Raw genomic sequence first — 18,521 nt, forward strand, 5'->3', positions numbered from 1 at the left:
TGTGTAGTGGGTGCTAGGCTGATGAGAGTATACAGTAGTGTTATTCACAGGATTTGTTAAGTCCGAAATCGCAAGATTTGGGATTGAGGCGGGTAGCTGTGCTGTTTTAGACAGTGCATGTTCAAGTACCGTTTGTAGGAAAACATGGCTTCAGGGTTATTTGAGTATATTGAGTGAGGATGATAGGTTGTTAGTCGAGACCACACATAGTAATAGGGTGTTCAAATTTTGGTGGGGTGGGTACTCAGTTGAAGTCTCTTGGGGTGTGTAGTCTACCAGCTTCCTTAGTTGGGAATAAGGTCACAATTAAAACTGACATAGTTGATTCTGACATTCCTTTGTTGCTATCAATGCAGACTATGAAAACTGCCAAGGTAAAGATGGATATCGAAAACGACTCAGTGGAGATCTTAGGCAAACCAGTAGTTTTTAATATTACTTCTTGTATTCCTGCTTATTAAGCAGGGGGTTGGAGTTCAGTGGGGAATTTAAATCTGATGGTGCGGGGAACATAAGTAATAAAGCTGGGGGTTTATATGGTGATGTGGAATGGGACTTGACATCGTTTGCTCAGTCAGATTTGAGGGAAGCCGATACTACTGGTAATGGGGTCGAAAGCAGCGAGGTGCAGTCAGAGGTGCCAGTTGGAGCAGGAAATGAAAGTGAGAATCATTCAGTTCCTAAAATTAGACTTCGAAGGCAAGAGAATGATTGTTGTAAAATATAGGCTACAACTCTTACTAAAGCAGAACAGAAAACGTCGGAGTGTCAGGAAGCAAAACAAGCGGAGCTGAAAAGACTATGTGACTTTGGCACTTATGAGGAGGTACCTTTTTGGGGTCAGAAGTGTATTTCAACCAGGTGGGTTCTGACTAGGAAAGATTCTGGGATAAAAGCACGTTTGGTGGCGAGGGGTTTTGAGGAAGAAAGTACTTTTCAGAGTGATTCCCCAACAATGGGTAAGAGTGCCATTAGATGGTAGCTAATTTGGGGTGGGAAATAAGAACTACGGATATTAAATCTGCTTTTCCTCAGGGAAGGGACCTTGAGAGAGATGTATACATTCATCCTCCTTGTGAAGTAAGAGTGGAGGGTGTGGTGTGGAAACTAAAAAAGGACCTCTATGGGTTGGGAGATGCTTCCAGACAATTTTATTTGAGTGTTAGGGAGGAGATGCAAAAATTAGGATGTCAACAGTGTTATTGAGCCAAGTTTATTCTACAAATTGTCTGGGAAGGGAAAACTTTAGGGTATTTTGGTTACTCACATAGATGACTTTTTGCATGAAGGTACGAGTGTTTTTAGGGAGGAAGTTATGGAGCCATTGAGAGAAAGGTTTCTTGCCGGTAGGGTGGAGGGAGGTAATTTTTCTTATGTCGGTTTCAGAACAGTGTAAAGTAAACAGGGGTTTTTGCTTGATCAAAGTAGTTATGCAGATAGAGCAATTAGACCAAGAAAGGCTTTCGCAAAGGGGTTCGGAACTTTCAGCACTTGGCAAGACAAGTTATCGATCTATTGTAGGTGCAAATAATTGACTTGTGTTGGGTTCAAGACCTGATATGGCTTTTGATATGGAGGAGTTTTCAACTAGAGTAAATCATGCAATCTTGGAGGATTTAGTTAAGGCTAGATAGGTTTTGAGAAGGTTTATGAATCTTATATTCTGTTCCCATGCATAGATAATCCTTGGTCTTTGTATGTTTTTACTGATGCATCATTAGCTAATTTACCTGATGGGGTTAGTAGTTCTTTGGGTATTGTTATTTTTATTACTGATGGGAATAGATCAAGTCCTCTTACCTGGCATGCATATAAGATAAAGAGGGTGGTTAGATCAACCTTGGCAGCTGAGACTTTAGCATTGTTGGAAGGATTGGAGGAGGCACTTTATCTCAGATCAATGTTGATAAAAATTGACACCAGTGCTGTAGTTAATGTTGTCAGTTATGTGGATAATAAGAGTATGGTGGAGGCTATTTATTCTACCAAAATGGTAAGTGGTAGAAGATTGAAAATTGATCTTGGGGCAATGAAGGAGATGCTAAAAAATGACGTAAAATAAGTCATCTGGTTACCAGGATCATCCCAGCTTGCTGATTGCCGGACAAAAAGGTCGGGTATGAGGTGAACAGTTGCTTACAGTATTTTGTACAGGTCGCTTTAGGAATATTGAGATCTAAATGTTGTTGCTCGGTTGAGTGTTGTCTTGGTATGTTCACTCACATATTTTACAATTGATGGATCTTTATCTTAGATGTCTTGAGTGGAGAAGAAGGTCTTGGTTTTAAACGCTGCAGATTTTCAGTCTTGAAATTTTATGGAATTGTAGCCATAAAGGTTTTGGTTTTAGATATTGCTGGTTTTGAGTGACCTTTTTGATATGACATTGTATGTTTTACTGGAAGAAAAGAAAAGAGAGAGGGGAATATTTGTGGGTAGTTTGTTCGGTGGTTTGAAGTGTCGGTCGTATGATGGGGTGGGTGTGGTGGTGGTGGAGAGGTGAGGCCGGAGGGTGGAGAGCAGGTGGTCTTTCTTTCTGATGGCTGCTTTCCCGGTCCCATACAGCAGGAGAACCCTACTCCTTACAGGACCTCCTCTGTCGTTTTACCTTATTCGTTTAGAGTAATTATCGTTTCAGATCGTTTATTGTTCATTTACTGTTAAATGGTCACTGTTGTATGACTGTTGAACCAAGAACGTTTCCAGTTTACTCTTAAAAGCCTTAATGTCTTCAATCATTTGAATGTTTCGTGGGAGCTTATTATATGGTCTCAGAACCGCATATTTAAAGGATGTAGAGCCTAAAGTAGACATATATCTAAGTTTCAACGGTTTGAAGCCATCTGTAACTATTCTTTAGCGTGGATCAAGGTGTCACAGCGGGAGCACTCCCAGGACAGGTCAACCAGCAACTTACTGTGAGTATACCTTCAATTAAAAGGGTGATTACATAACATCTCCCTTAATTTAAAAGGTAGATATTTGTAAACATAGTTAAACAAGCATAGGCTAATACCGGTAGATATGGAGTCAATAGCCAAACTATAAATCCTAGATCTTAAAATACTATCTACTTTCAGTATATGGTGATACTTTTATTATTCTCAAGTAAATCTTACTCATTCTATATCACACAATTATATAAGCTATGGAAGATAATATTCTTAAAGGCATTAACGTATAACATTTGTCAAGATGACATTATATATACATAAATAAAAAAAATCTTCGTGGTTATTTAATATATTATAGTTAGCCTAAATAAAGTTTTCTCTAAATCAAAACTTGGACCGTTTTCTTTTTCTTAAGGCCACTGATCTAGGGGTAACCTGCTTATAAATTTCACTCTTATACTGTACTGTACATCAATTAAATATCAAATTAAATTCATACGAATATCCTCTGAACTCCTATTGTAATGGATTTAATCTATTTTAAAAATATTTAAATATATTTTAAGCAAAATACTATAATTTTAGCTGATGAAAAGGCTATAAAAATCAGACAGTGGTGGAGGTCCCTGATTGGTTTAAACACTTCCCTAACAAGTGGGGCAACTTTTGGGAAATTATCCCCAAATCTGGTAACTGAAAAACACTCTCTAAATATCCTTGACTAATTCAGTCTTCAATTAGATTTATAATGAATGAGAATGACTTAATTACGTTTTATTGTTTTCCTTTGCAATTATTATTTGATTGATATAAATTTCAGAGCATAACTGTAATCAGACCACAAGTTCAAGATTAAAAAATTATGTTTTACTGTGTGTGGCTTTACAAATACCATAATTAAAATTAGATACAGAATATATTATAATCATAGAAGATACAGGAGTACATAGTACAGTATTCAGTAGGCTCTAGGTTCAATTTTTTTTTTTTTTTTTTTTTTTTTTTTTGGAGACTACCTGGAGAAAGTAATTCTGATCTGGGGAACTTTTAGGGGACGTCTAGGGATGTTCTTGACAGTATAGATAGTAGGAGAAGATTCATTTCTGTCCAAGACACAACACAGAGAGGAAGAAGGAATTATGTTTTTTTATTTTAAATTGTGATTCTGTGAACAACGAAGGCTTAATGGGTAAGAAGGGACACAATTTTACAAGTTTTTGTTTCTGTTATGTTCTCGCTATTGTTTTATCAATCAAAAAAACTGGAGATTCAAATATATTATAGGTGTTGTAGGTCACCATGATTGATAGTAAACATCAAATTTCTCTTAAGTTTTAATAGCGAAGAATTTTTATGAGAAGACATTTCCCAAAATGCTCTTTTTTCGCGTGTGGTGGTAATCTCATAATCAGTGAAAAGGTGAAAAGTTATTAGATGAGATTGTTTCTAGGTGTGGTTTTAACTTTTCGATTAACAATAGGATGGTGTATAATTGTAGCTGTGTGGTTTGAGTTCTAATTGGGCACACAGTAATCACCTATAATCGTATTGTTTACCATAAGAATAAATTGTTATATTAATGCCTATAGCCTTAGGCCTAGATTCTATAATCCAAATCAAATGTCGATAATATCTAATTTCTAAGGATTGTTTTCCTATGATTGAAATATTTTATTTGATAAAACGAAGAACTGTTTTTAAATCACATGTTTTAATTCAATCTGGTAAGAAATTTTATTGATATTTTTTTTTCACATTTTAAAATTGTGAATGTAATATTGTTGCATAGATATTGTGAAAACTCTGTAATTTTGGGTAAATTATTTGCATTGCAAAAGTGTAATTAGGAACCCAGAGTTTCAGGTGATGTGTGTTGGAAAGATATTCGTTAGTTGACCAAAAATGTATTTCAGTGGATAACACAACACTCATTCCTAATTTTACTAATACAAAAAATTAATTCTTACTTTTACGGGTTTATTTCCCGCCCTCCATCAGACAATAAGAGTCTGTTCATGCGGGCCTTGGTGTGTGAAAATAATTTCTTTCCAGTTAATATTTTGCTCTGTATCGTTATCAGTTATTTCACTAGCATTTGTATTCAGGCTTAATAGTTTTCAGGTCATTATTATAACACTTTCTAAAAAGATAAGTCTTCAGGTTTTTCTTGAAAGCTGCCACGTTTTTGCTATTCTTGACATCAAGTCATAGCTTTGTTATAGCTCATACACATATCATTCATTTGCATGCAAATACAGACAATCCACGGGACAAATATTAATCATTTTGATTTTACAAAACAATCATTGTCTCGCTTTCCATGAGTTTGAAAGTCCTTTGCCAGCTATGCCCACCAATTAGGCTCTCTCTCTCTCTCTCTCTCTCTCTCTCTCTCTCTCTCTCTCTCTCTCTCTCTCTCTCTCTCTCTCTCTCTCTCTCTCTCTAAATTGCCGTGATAATAGCTCAAGTAGGAACAGGGCTTTTTATTTGAAGTTTTTGGGATATATTTTTGGGAAAACCTTTACAGAAACGATTTATTTTGTATGCAACTCTCCTGTTTTTTTTTTCTCATATTCCATTAGCGAACAGGTATAAGTACCTCATTAGTAATGACTAAGTAACTCGTACTGTAAGGGGGTGTGGGGTTCCTTGCCTGTTTTTCGACCAACCAGACAGAACTGGTTTTTTGTATATTTCTTCTTCGTTTAAGAGGGCGGGTCTACTCGGTATCAGTGAATTTGAAAAAAAGTCTATTTTTAATCTGAAATGGGAAACCTTATATAATAATTAATACCTACAGTCTTCGTTTAGTATCAAGGTAAAAAGTTGAATTTATTTTGCATTAATTAATTTTGTTACTAAGCGACGTTTACCTTCATGGGGAAATTGCTGGTGACATTATCATTTTGATTAAAAAAACCTTGACATTAAGTAACATGAATCGAAGGCGTGACTTTTGATTATAGTTTTGTACCACGTTGCCAAATGTGAAAATTCACTTCATTAAGCACCGAAGTATCTGTGCAACTATAACAACAGAAAATGCAGACGCTTCTGGTCCACTGAAGGACAAAGGCCTCAGACAAGTCAATTCATATTTGGGGTTTTGCCAGGTTTCATCACCACGTTGGCCAAATGTGGATTGGTGATGGTGGGAGACATTGGTCTGGTCGCTTACAGAAGGCGGGCAATAACTAATAATTAGCAACAAAAATACTTTTACTTTAAGGTTGGATACAGATGAAGCTTCATCGCCATTCATTTGTGACGCAGTTCCAGTAGGCCCTGCTGCTTCCTCCGGTGCCTTATCTGACCGCGGAGGTAGCAGCAGTAGGGGATTCAGCATTATGAAGCTTCATCTGTGGTGGAAATGTGGGAGGTTGGGCTGTGGCACCCTAGCAGTACCAGCTGAACTCGGTTGGGTCCCTGATTAGGCTGAAGGAACATAGAGAGTAGAAGTCCCCTTTTTGTTTTGTTTTATTGTTGGTGTCGGCTACCCCCCAAAATTGGGGGAAGTGCCTTGGTATATGGATGGATAAATGATCAGTGCTTCTGTTTTTGAACCATTATAAAATGAGTGCATATGCTACAACACTTAGATTTTAATCTAACGAATTGATTGTTCACATTTGACAGTGTAGTAAAGAAAGACCAGTGCTCTCATTTTCAAGATAATTACCTAAGTATTTTTTTTGGATTTAATGAAATTTCTAAAGTAATGGTAATTCAAGGTAATTTTAAGGTAATCTGGACTTTGAGCCTACTAAATTTTGAGGAAATTTCAATCGTTTTCAAGTCACTTTTCTCTTGATTAACACCCTTCTTCTGTAAACATTGCTGCTTTCAATTTTAAATTGACACTCCTCAGGCACAGTAAAAAAAAAAAAGATTGTGACAAAGCCATACAGCCTATCCCTCCCTACCTTCCACCTAATTATCTTACTAGTTTATAAAAAGGGGGCTTTCGTTAACCTGCTATATATATATATATATATATATATATATATATATATATATATATATACAGTATATATATATATATATATATATATATATATATATATATATATATATATATATATATAGATATATATTTATATATTACGTTTTATGAGTTTTTTAGTATCTAAGGTTCGAAATTTTAGGTAATTTCTGAGGTAATCCCTTGAACGTCACATGAGAGCCCTAGGAACGACTCAAGATGGTTGAACGTTGGCTGTGACATCATACTAATATGGCAATCTTTATTTAAAGGAACTATTTAGGAAAGATTTCAAAATTACTTCTTTGTTAAATCATGTTTGTGTTTCTCGGTGACATGGGCAGTTTTGTATGAATTGCTCAACTTGCTCGTATGCCCCCCCCACCCCCCCAACCCCCAACCCCCAACCCCCCCCCCCCCCCCCTCTAAAAAAAATACATCTGTTTGACCAGCTACTATAAAGAGCTACTCATGCGGCTGGCCCCAAAAATGAAATTTACTTAAAGGGATGTTATTTTCTGGCCCTGTCACATACAAAGGACCTCTAGGCACTGCAGGGCCTACAAGGTCAGTTTATCGTGTAGATTCTAAGGTATTTTGCACATCACTTATTTCGTGTTTATCAAATGCTTCCATTTTGAAATTGGTATTATTTAGGTTTAGCATTTATCCTCGCCTTATTTGCAATGACACATTTACTATATGGTACAAAACTAATATCAAAAGTGTTCGTACTTAAGCATTGGCTCCCCAATTATGGAATATAGCAGTGACACCCTGCAGTAGTGTTACTCTTTATTGAATATTGCTGTTTTGGATCCAAATTCTAAAATAAATGCATATTAAACCATGTTTATTTTTCCAGGTAATGTAGGTTATCTGAGATGTGTTAATCATCTTGCAATGATCGTAACATTTTCTAAAACATAATCTGCTTTATTTATGGTCCAGAGTTTGGTTAGAGGTCTAAACTCTAGCCCGTACTGGCGACTATAAATAGCCCCTCGTTTAGTTTGGCCAATTGGTGAACTTTTAATGCTTATATTTTGAAACCGAGGTACGATTTAGATTTCTTTGAGATATTTACTATTCTATTATCCATATGTTGATTAATTGGGAATCTATTGTATCCATCTAGATGCCATGTCTTTGACGTAGGCTGTCAATTGCCCACTAGATACCAAAATAGAGATTTATTTTCAAGTGCTTCGATATTGAGGGTTTGAAAATTAATGCATAATACAATAAGCTCCCACGAGACATCCGAATGATTGAAGATATTAAGGCTTTCAAGAGGAAACTGAAGGCTTTCTTATTCTGTTCGTCCTTTGACAGTGACGATTTAACAGTAAATGAACAATACGTGATATGAAATGTTGAATACTCTGAATGAATAAGATAAAATGACAGTTGAGGTCCTGTAGAGAGTAGGGTTCCCCTTCTGTATAGGACCCGAAAAAACAGCCGTCATATACCAAAGAATATTATGCGACAAATTGATCTTCGAGGTCCTGTAATGGGTAATATTTGTGTGATTGGACACGAAAAACAGCCACACCTCACTGTTGCCAGAAAATTATATTTACAATACTGCATCTAGTTTTCTCTGAAGAACATTATTGTCTATGTTGACTGAAAATCCGGTAGTTTCATACTTTCAAAATGACTAACTAATAGTTCAAGAATGACATAGTCTAGCCCTAACTAATAGTTAAAGAATGACATATTCTAGCCCTAACTTATAGTTCAAGAATGACATATTCTAGCCCTAACTTATAGTTCAAGAATGACATATTCTAGCCCTAACTTATAGTTCAAGAATGACATATTCTAGCCCTAACTAATAGTTCAAGAATGACATATTCTAGCCCTAACTAATAGTTCAAGAATGACATATTCTAGCCCTAACTAATAGTTCAAGAAGGACATACTCTAGCCCTAACTAATAGTTCAAGAAGGACATATTCTAGCCCTAACTAATAGTTCAAGAATGACACATTCTAGCCCTAACTAATAGTTCAAGAAGGACATATTCTAGCCCTAACTAATAGTTCAAGAAGGACATATTCTAGCCCTAAATAATAGTTCAAGGAGGACATATTCTAGCCCTAACTAATAGTTCAAGGAGGACATATTCTAGCCCTAACTAATAGTTCAAGAAGGACATATTCTAGCCCTAACTAATAGTTCAAGAATGACATATTCTAGCCCTAACTAATAGTTCAAGGACATATTCTAGCCCTAACTAATAGTTCAAGAATGACATATTCTAGCCCTAACTAATAGTTCAAGAATGACATTCTAGCCCTAATTAATAGTTCAAGAATGACATATTCTAGCCCTAACTAATAGTTCAAGAAGGACATATTCTAGCCCTAACTAATAGTTCAAGAAGGACATATTCTAGCCCTAACTAATAGTTCTAGAATGACATATTCTAGCCCTAACTAATAGTTCAAGAATGACATATTCTAGCCCTAACTAATAGTTCAAGAAGGACATATTCTAGCCCTAACTAATAGTTCAAGAATGACATATTCTAGCCCTAACTAATAGTTCAAGAAGGACATATTCTAGCCCTAACTAATAGTTCAAGAAGGACATATTCTAGCCCTAACTAATAGTTCAAGAATGACATTCTAGCCCTAACTAATAGTTCAAGAATGACATATTCTAGCCCTCTTGCCATGAAGAATGGATGCGAAATGGCCATGTATGTACCTAAGTCCTGATGACCGAGAGCACTTTTCAGAATGGGTGTGGCTGTAGCCACTGCCTCAGATTGTGTATATTTACACTCGTCAACAGTAGTCATTACAATTTTTGAAATAGTATAAGTAAGACTGTGAAAGTATTCTACTCCATTTAGTTTAGATATTACCTTCAGATAAATCCATTGAAATATTAAATATTCGGATGTGTATCCCAAGATATAAATCATTTGTAAGTTTAGACTAAGTCAGCCTCATCTCATCTCATCACGTGCAACTACACAGAAGTGGTTGGTAGAAGTTGCTTGAGGGTACATTCGGGCACACTATTCTATCTCTTGTTTTGTTTAAGTGTTTATAGATTATATAGGAAGGTTTTATTTTGATGTTGTTACTGTTCTCAAAATAGTTTATTTTCCCCTGTTTCCTTTTCATCACTGGGTTACTTTCCCTGTTGGAGCCCCTGGGCTTATGGCATATCCTGCTTTTTCAACTATGGTTGTAGCTTAGCACGTAATGATAATAATAATGATAGTAATAACAATAATAATAATAATAATAATAATAATAATAATAATAATAATAATAATAATAATAATAATAATAATAATAATAATAATAATAATAAAAGGCTTAGTTTTGATCTTAAGGGAATCTATACCACCAATAAATTGAAATTAAGTTTAAATTAAAGTATGAAATTGCCCTGATAAAAGCCAAAGTAGAAACATGGCTTTTTTATATAGACTTTTAGAAAACTTTCTTGGGAAAACCTTAATAGAAACAATTTCTTTTGTGTGCAACTCTCATGTTTTTTCTCTTATTCCAATAGCACACGTATAATCATCTCATTAGTAATGACAATTATCTCTTACTGTAAGGAGGGTGGGGTGTCCTAGCCTGTTATTTTTTTTTTTTTTTTTTTTTTTTTTTTTTTTTTTTTTTTTACTAACCAGACAGAAATGGTTTTCTGCATATTTGCTCTTCGCTACAAGGACTTGCCTACTCGTCAGTGAATATTCAAGAAATCAGTTTTTAATCTGAAAATGGGAAGCCTAATTTAGTAATTAATACTAAGTATTCGTTTAGCATCAAGGCAAAAAGTTGAATTTATTTTGCATGAATTAATAATGAAGGGAAATTGCTGGCTACAGTATCATTTTGCCTTTTGACTTTAAGGCTGGTGTTTTTTCACCATTATGAAATTAGTGAAGATGCTACAGCAATTGTAATTTTAATCTAACATTCGAAATTGTGGTCAGGAACTACTCAAAATGTGACATCATACAACCATGGCAATCTATATTTCAAATGATAATATTTTGCAAACTAAATTCAAAAATACGTCTTTGTTAAATCATACTCGCGTTCCTAGGTTCCTAGGCACTTGCATGAGTTGCTAATCTAAGCAATAATCGTGACTTTTCTTAAATATCATTATTAATATATCTTGTGTATGAGTAATATTTGTTATTTTTGTGTGTAGTGAGAATCTGTTTATCCAGCGACTATAACAGGCTTCTCGTGCAGTGGGGTCCATACATGAGCTTTACTTAAAGGTCTGTTTTTCTGATATATGTTCTTAATTTCACACCATTCTTCATTATCAGTTATTCGTGTACATTTTAAGGCATTTAGCATATCACACAACACATTTGTTTATTAGCAAATGCTTTTGTTTTGAAACTGAGGCAATATTTAACTTAGTATTTATTTACTTGTAAATATTTACTATTGGTTTTCCCGTGTTGGTTCTGGCAAAATCGTAACTTAGGAGGAATTTCTTGTGTAATTCTGATATTTATGACAAAGTATTCTTGGAAAAGCATTTACTAATACGCCTTATTTTGTATTAAGCTACTATCAATCATTTTTCTTATAATTCACTAGTGGTCAGGCTTGCTCAGTTGCTTAGAGATAGAGTTCTCTTGCTTGAGGGTACAATCGGGGACACTTTTCTATCTGGTTTCTCTTTCTCTTGTTTTGTTAAAGTTTTTATAGTTTATGTAGGAAATATTTATTTAGATGATGTTGCTGTTCTTGAAATAATTTATTTTTCCTTGTTTCCTCTCCTCACTGGGCTATTTTCCCTGTTGAGTCCACTGGGTTTATAGCATCCTGCTTTTCCAACTAGAGTTGTAGCTTAGCAAGTGATAATAATAATAATAATAATAATAATAATAATAATAATAATTAGTTAATGACAAAACAATTACTGGTTTTTCAACCAGTAAGGCAAAAAGTGGTTTTCAACATATTTGCTCTTTGTAAAGATCATGTTGTTGTTGTTGTTGTTGTTGTTGTTGTTGTTGTTGTTGTTGTTGTTGTTGTTGTTGTTGTTGTTGTTGCTGCTGCTGTTGTTTTTGTTGTTGTTGTTGTTGTTGTAATCCAACAAAGTACAAATTTAACAGCGCACAGATACTGGGATACTTAATGAATTGAATTTTCACATTTGGCAATGTGGTACAGAACTAATCAAAAGTGTGTTTTATAAGTATTGCCTCCACAGCCGTAGAATGTAGGCTGTGACACCCTGCAGTAGTGTCACTCTTTATTTGAAATTATGGTTAAGGAAGAAAATTCTAAAGTACGTATTTATATTGAATCATGTTTGTGTTTCCAGGAGATGTAGGCTATCTTGAGGTGTTGCTCATCTTTCAATAATCGTAGCATTTCTTATAACATAAATTGTCTCGTTTATAATAATGTATATTTTTGTACTTAAGTTTGGTTAATGTAAAAAGCTTACAGTATAGTTTTAATTGAGATATTTACTATGACTTTTCCTATGTTGGTTGCAGAATCGTGTTAGGTTAGCAAGAATTTATCAATAAATTCAAACTGGTTTGGGTATTGGGTGGAGGGAAGTAACAATGATCAGCACCAAAAGGCTAATTAGGAATATTATTATTAAATTCATACATCAGTTGGGTCCTTTCTTAACATTTACATCAATGATAATCGATTTTTGCCTTTTCATAGCTTAAGGACAAATTGTCCTCAAATAAATCAGGGAAATATAATGAGCTGTATCTTCGGTCAAGTGAGGTCAATTGTCTTAACGCTGTGTGCGGGTTAAGCAAGCTAAGGTTTTGATGAGAACCAGACTTCTAGGAGCCTGGTGTGGACCATGTTATCAATTATCGGCATCTTTGTGACTTTAGGATTAATCGTGTTTGGTCTAATAGGATTCGAATGAACGTAACTGTTCATAGTTTCTCTGCTTTGCTTGTGAACGTGGCCCTTCAGTGTAGAGCAGTGATGGGCCTGGAATTTCTACTTCACAGATTTCTCTCTCTCTCTCTCTCTCTCCCTCTCTCTCTCTCTCTCTCTCTCTCTCTCTCTCTCTCGCTCTCTCTCTCTCTCTCTCCTCTCTCTCTCTCTCTCTCTCGCTCTCTCTCTCTCCTCTCTCTCTCTCTCTCTCGCTCCTCTCTCTCTCTCTCTCTCTCTCTCTCTCTCTCTCTCTCTCTCTCTCTCTCTCTCTCTCTCTCTCTCTCGTATTTTGTTACCTTTCAACAAAGAGAAGTGACCTCATTATGACTACTTTTCTCAAAAGTACTATTTTCTAAGAATATGCTATGGTGACCCCTTGTAGGTATTCTAGTAATCCTTCCAGTCATGTGGATTTAAATCTCTTCCAGTCGAAATCCTTCAATCCAACTGGTGATTTATTTCCCCGAGTTTAATTGTTCCAATATATATTTTTTTTAATACAGTTCCCTGCTATATTGGTTGATTGATTTGGTAGTTAATATCCCATTCGTCTAAAAGCTATTGATCCTGAGAGAGAGAGAGAGAGAGAGAGAGAGAGAGAGAGAGAGAGAGAGAGAGAGAGAGAGAGAGAGAGAGAGAGAGAGAGAGAGAGGATTGGTCCACGTATATTTAATTGCTTGATAAAATTGAGAGGCCTTGTTGCCCCCCACCCCCCAGCCCACCCCCTCTCTCTCTCTCTCTCTCTCTCTCTCTCTCTCTCTCTCTCTCTCTCTCTCTCTCTCTCTCTCCTCTCCTCTCTCTCTCTCTCTCAATAATTATATTAGTTAAATTGTTCTTAGTGCAGTCGACAAACTATAACCACTTCATTAGTTATGGCATAAATCTTATTATAAGTACTATTAGTTCCTCGTCTGTGTTTGCGGTTTGCCAAGCAAAGGTTTGTTACCTGCTGTTTTGCTCAAGGTGGGAAGACGGAGAATCTACACGTCTTCAATGTTTAAAGGTTTAAAGGCTGCTCATGAATGGCAGAGGCAAGGGACAGTGACTTTGCCTTATCGAGTAGACAATGCCCTAGAGAATGACCATATATGCATATGATCAGCGCCCAAGCCCCCTCTCCACTCAAGCTAGGACCAAGAAGGGCCAGGCAATGGCTGCTGATGACTCAGCAGATAGACCTATAGGCTCCCAAACACCCCCATCCTTAGCTCACAAAGATGGTGAGGCTGCAGCGGGCAAAGGAAATTGACATGTATCCTGGTTTCATTATCTTGAAACCATCTGTAACTATTCTCGTGTCAAGACGATTTGTTGGATGTACAATATGTAGTAATTCTCTTAGATATTTTGTACGTCCGGTTCTGATAACTTAAGTCATTGTACAAAGACTCTATTCTAGCTTAAATAGGCAGCCAGTTTAATTCAATTGATATAGGAGTAATCTTTTCTAGAGGTGAGACACCTTTTTTATCAATTATTTATATCCTTACTTCCTTTCCTCACTGGGCTATTTTTCCCTGTTGGAGCCCTTGGGCTCATAGCATCATGCTTTTCCAACTAGGGTTGTAGCTTAGCTAATAATAATAATAATAATAATAATAATAATAATAATAATAATCTTGCTGCTCTGTTTATTATGTTTTGTAATATCTTAAAGTTGTCATTTAAGATCGTAACAGAGCGAGTTTCAATAGTCAATTCTGGAAACAAAACAGGACTTATCATAGTCTCAGTTTTCCTCACTTCTGTAGTGATGTAATCATGACATCATTATATCACTACTTCGCTGAAAATAACGAGTGGACTTGGCCAGTATAGGTCAATACAAGACAGACAATCGGTTAGCGGTTGTCCAAAGTTATTTCTGTTTAGTTTTGGAAGGAGAGAGAAGCGACAACCCCTTGGTATTTCTCATTAGCCAAACTTAATATAAAGGTAAAGTTGATTTGGTTTTGAATTGGAGTGTTTGAATAAGGAATTATTCTTTATAAACCAGGATCCGCCTTTTGTCTTATTCAAAGAAGCTAAACTGGGAACCGGTGTTATAGTCTCCTTGAAATTTGATTCACTGTGATTTGATAAGCAACCCAGTGTCCCTGGAATTGGTTTGGTCATCTGGTGGTATTGAAAAACGGCAGTCTTAAAGATGTATTTATAATTTTTTTTTAACTAAGCCACTATGTGTGTATTTTAAGTGTTTTAATCGTGGACGATATCTAGCCAGAGGGGCATTATAGAATTGGTAATGTCTATTGCAAAGGGCCCCTATAAGAAGTTAATATATTACACATATTACGATCTCCAAAGTCAGGAAGACTTCGTGAGTTTAGTGTCTCAGTGGAGAACTTATAAAAATGGGCTCAAACTGTGGTAAATTACAAATTTATGCAACTTCCAAAAACTATGTTTAATGTAATTTGGTTAAATCAAGTGTTGTTTTAAATACAGAGCAGCAACAATAAATGAATTATCAGCAAGATATATTTTTCATAGTAATATTAACATAGAATCCCACTTTCCTGACTGCTATTATTTGACTCCCAAAGAATAACTTTCAAATAGATAGATTTAAAACTGTTATCATTTCTGCTTTGTTTCATTTATATTAAATAGCATTATTATCTATATACTAGCCGGGGATTTATAGTAATTACCTCCGCTAACTAAGTTAGAAAGAGGTTACGTTTTACCCCCTGTTTTTGTGTTTGTATGTGAACAGCTTCCTGGCCACAATTTCAATCGTAAAGAAACTTGCAGGGATTAACTGTTTTGGGAATAGCTGGAAATTATTAAATTTTGGAAGGTCAATGCCAAAGGTCAAGGTTATAGTAAAGCAAAATGTCCAATTCACGTAATCAGCCATAAGTTTGGAGTGATCATTGTCGCAGGGACTTCAAACTTGGTTCATATTTGAGTTTATGAAAATCCACGCCAAATAATGCACGTTAAAGTCGAAAGTCAAGTTCAAGGTTGAGCAAAAGGTCGAGAAATAAGCTGTCATGGCGGAGGTCTGTGGTCTAGTGAGTACCCCTCTATTTTACAAAGAATTTCCTTAAGACTTGACATCTGATTGGTGTCTGACCTTAGCACAGATGTTGTAGCAAATGTACAGTACTCTGTGTAAGGGGGAGGGGCTTGGTTTTAAGACCTCTGACCTCTGACCTCTCGGTGCAGGTAAGGCTGCTTACTGCAATGGTCATTAGAGATGGATATATTAGTGAAAACTTCTTACCATCTATACATTACTTGAAGAGTTAAATTCAGTATTCAAACATTATTAGAAAACAAATGTATTGAAGTTTTGTATTGGCTTGTCAAATTTATAGTTTTCGACAGAGTTTAAGACTACAGTATGGTTGGTTCAGGAAAAGCAACAGATAAATAGAGTAGCTGGAGAATGAATGTGCTATGTAAGTGTATAACTCAACAAGATTGGGGTACTTTTCATGTTAACCAAAATATTGCAAAAAGGGAAATTTAAAGTATTTAAATAGTTACAAGAACCTTCCTTGTATCATAGTGTTGTTTTGTGTAACTCAGCTATCCTTAATATTTTATTTTATGCAATTATTCATAAATATGATTCAAGGTAGATATGTTTAAAAGGTAATTAAGTGGTATTTCAGAAACAAGTTACTATTCCCACTCATTGTTGGGCCAAGTGGGCCAATTAATGTGTCTACCTGGTGCTCTGTTGTTGACCATATGAGCCACATTTATAAAATATGTTCCCACCCTGGCCCCAGTGACGAGCATTATGGGTGAAAACTAATATAAAAACAACTAGAAGGGCACTCAGTAAAGCGCAGACTGACTTTACTTTTACTGGTTTATTTCTCGCCCTCCATCGGACACTAAAGCTCTGTTCAGGTGGGCCTTGGTGTGTGAAGATCATTTCTTTCCAGTTAATATTTTGCTCTGTATCGTTATCAGTTATTTCGCTAGCATTTGTATTCAGGCTTAATAGTTTTCGGGTCACTATTATAACACTTTCTAAAAAGATAAGTCTTCAGGTTTTTCTTGAAAGCTGCCACATATTTGCTATTCTTGACATCGAGTGGAAGGTCGTTGAAAAGACCTCCAACGCCGCAGCTTATTTCAAGACCTTTTGCTCAATCTTGACCTTGAACTTTGACCTTAGCATGAACAAAATTGAGTCATTTCCAGCTTTTTACATAACAGTAAATCCCTGTAAGTTTCATTACTCTACGATTAAAACTGTGGCCAGAGAGAAAAGCATAACCTCCTTCCCTGCCTATTTCTGCTACTATTAAAAGCCTTTAAAGTGTTTCCAGGAACCCTAGTAGAATACAGTATTTTACTTTTAAGTCCTGCTTTCCTGGTCCTCTTAATAACATTGAATATTCATATAGGGACCATCTAAGACATCCTTAGTATACATGGTCCGTAACCTTTGCAATTTCTTGAATTCACTATGTTAACGTAAGACACATGAGTGACAAACATAGGCTATCTGAACCAAGAACATATAGTAAATTTGGTGAAAGGGCTTTTAGCTACTGTGCGCCTAGACATTATAATAAACTGCCAACTGAAATGAAGGACCTAAAGGGAGCAATTGAATTTATGAAGAAACTAAAGACATTACTTTTCACAAGATCATATGATTTGGAAGATGCTACAATCAAAGAATTGTATAAGTTATAATGAAAATGTTTCGTTAGATGATTGATATGGACCCGCCCGAGAAGTAGTTCACTCGACTTCAGTGGAGGGTTGGATTTAAACCCAAAACAAGTAAAACAAGTAATTATCCACTTTGTTCCACAGTGCAGTTTATGCTGAAATCCATTCCTTAATGTTTGGGATTTCCAGAACATTTCCCGAACTTTTTTATCACCAGCCTTGAACTTGCAATCTTTTTCAAGGTGTCCATACCTCTGACAGCTCTAGAAGATCACATGCTACTTATTCTGGATGTTACAAGTACCCTATTGCAACATAACCATATCCCATAAAGTATCTCAATTTTTTTTTCGAAGTTCATTTTTGTAACTAGTAAAACCTATAACGTGAAGGTAATTCCATAGCGCTCGGCATATTTGTAAATTAGTAAATTTCCCTAGTCTAGTCTTAAACGATCCCACTACTTACACATCTAACCAAATTAACTTTTTAACTCCTATTATCTCAAACACTACTATTGGATTTAGAAGTTCTTGTTGTTGCTTTTGGTATAAATTTCCCTCTGGACCAGCTGTGTCACAAATAAGTTTCCAGTGTAATGATAGATATTTTGATGCTGCTAAAAGGATATTGATGGAAATTGGGTTATTTCAGGATAATTAAGCATTTCAGTGATAGATTGGTAAGGTATTAAACTCTATCACTATGGGGCCAGTCAGCCTTTCTCGTAGGCATAAGTTTATTCCCAAGTGGCAGTAATCTGTGTCATGTTTTTCAAATTCGTTCTCATTTTTGGTTTTTGAGGGTCACAAAACATTGCATTGAGTTTGGAATGAAATTGAATAAGATACGTAAAAATCAGCTAAATTATAAGAACTTACTGGAGTATTCCAAGCTGTTTATTAGCATTTGAGTTGGTAATTGGGACTTAATAAGCAAGAGGTTTTATGCTAGAAATTGCCAAGTATTTTCATATTTATTTTTAAGACATCCTCTAAAAATATCTGGTTGTGTAAAATTCAATCATTTTGATTTAACTCGTACTGTTTGGTTTTTTATATTCTTGATATGTTT

At 35.5% G+C, this 18,521-nt stretch overlaps 1 long non-coding RNA gene across 1 annotated transcript in view; it reads left to right on the plus strand.

Annotated features, from left to right (window-relative positions):
* The first annotated feature begins 3,973 nt into the window (after positions 1-3,973).
* The window catches only part of LOC137637568 (uncharacterized), a 22,982-nt gene continuing 8,434 nt past the window's right edge, over positions 3,974-18,521 (plus strand). Inside the window, exon 1 of the long non-coding RNA XR_011043712.1 lies at positions 3,974-4,083. This is a non-coding gene — a long non-coding RNA (uncharacterized lncRNA). The remainder of the gene's footprint in view (positions 4,084-18,521) is intronic.

This window comes from Palaemon carinicauda, chromosome 3 (assembly GCF_036898095.1).
Source record: "Palaemon carinicauda isolate YSFRI2023 chromosome 3, ASM3689809v2, whole genome shotgun sequence".
Classification (NCBI taxonomy): Eukaryota; Metazoa; Arthropoda; class Malacostraca; order Decapoda; family Palaemonidae; genus Palaemon; species Palaemon carinicauda.